The 1,196-nt window shown below is 44.1% G+C and overlaps 1 protein-coding gene across 3 annotated transcripts in view; it reads right to left on the bottom strand.

Annotated features, from left to right (window-relative positions):
- The window catches only part of LOC122554101 (collagen alpha-1(XXIV) chain), a 461,503-nt gene that overhangs the window by 8,844 nt on the left and 451,463 nt on the right, over positions 1 to 1,196 (bottom strand). The window lies entirely within an intron of this gene.

Genomic DNA, 1,196 nt, shown 5'->3' with positions numbered 1-1,196 from the left:
ACATGAGAAGTTGTTGGCGGATAGGATCAGGGTTAACCCTAAGTCTTTCCATAGGTATGTCAGGAATAAAAGAATGACGAGAGTTAAATTAGGGCCAATCAAGGATAATAGTGGGAAGTTGTGTGTGGAGTCAGAGGAGATAGTGGAAGCACTAAATAAATATTTTTCGACAGTATTCACTCTAGAAAACGACAATGTTGTCGAGGAGAATACTGAGATACAGGCTACTAGACTGGGGGTGGGATTGAGGTTCACAAGGAAGAGGTATTAGAAATCCTGCAGTGAGTGTGAAAATCGATAAGTCCCCTGTGCTGGATGGGATTTATCCTAGGATCCTCTGGGAGATTGCCAAGCCTTTGGCATTGGTCTTTAAATCATCATTGTCTACAGGAATCGTGCCAGAAAACTGGAGGATAGCAAATTTGGTTCCCCTGTTCAAGAAGGGAAGTAGAGACAACCCTGGTAATTATAGACCAGTGAGCCTTACTTCAGTTGTTGGTAAAGTATTGGAAGAGGTTATGAGAGACAGGATTTATAATCATCCAGAAAAGAATAATTTGATTAGGGGTAGTCAGCAGGGTTTTGTGAAGGGTAGGTCGTGCCTCACAAACCTTACTGAGTTCTTTGAGAAGGTGATCAAACAGGTAGATGAGAGTAAACCAGTTGATGTGATGTATATGGATTTCAACAAGGTGTTCGATAAGGTTCCCCACAGTAGGCTATTGAACAAATTGCGGTGGAATGGGATTGTGGGAGACATAGCAGTTTGGATCAGTAGTTGGCTTGCTGAAAGAGGACAGAGGGTGGTGGTTGATGGGAAATGTTCATCCTCGAGTCCAGTTACCAGTGGTGTACTGCAAGGGTCGGTGTTGGGTCCACTGCTGTTCGTCATTTTTATAAACGACCTGGATGAGGGCTTAGAAGGGTGGGTTAGTACATTTGTGGATGACACTAAGGTCGGTGGAGTTGTAGATAATGACGAAGGATGTAGTAGGTTGCAGAGAGACATAGATAGGATGCAGAGCTGGGCTGAGAGGTGACAAATGGAGTTTAATGTGGACAAGTGTGAGGTGATACACTTTGGTCGGAGTAACTGGAATGCAAAGTACTGGGCTAATGGTAAGATTCTTGGTAGTGTAGGTGAGCAGAAAGATCTCGGTGTCCAGGTACACAGATCCTTGAAAGTTGCCACCCAG

The sequence above is a fragment of the Chiloscyllium plagiosum genome, chromosome 11 (genome assembly GCF_004010195.1).
Source record: "Chiloscyllium plagiosum isolate BGI_BamShark_2017 chromosome 11, ASM401019v2, whole genome shotgun sequence".
In the NCBI taxonomy this organism is placed as follows: domain Eukaryota; kingdom Metazoa; phylum Chordata; class Chondrichthyes; order Orectolobiformes; family Hemiscylliidae; genus Chiloscyllium; species Chiloscyllium plagiosum.
Note: the sequence above shows the minus strand (reverse complement) of the source record. Positions and strands in the feature narration are given on the sequence as shown.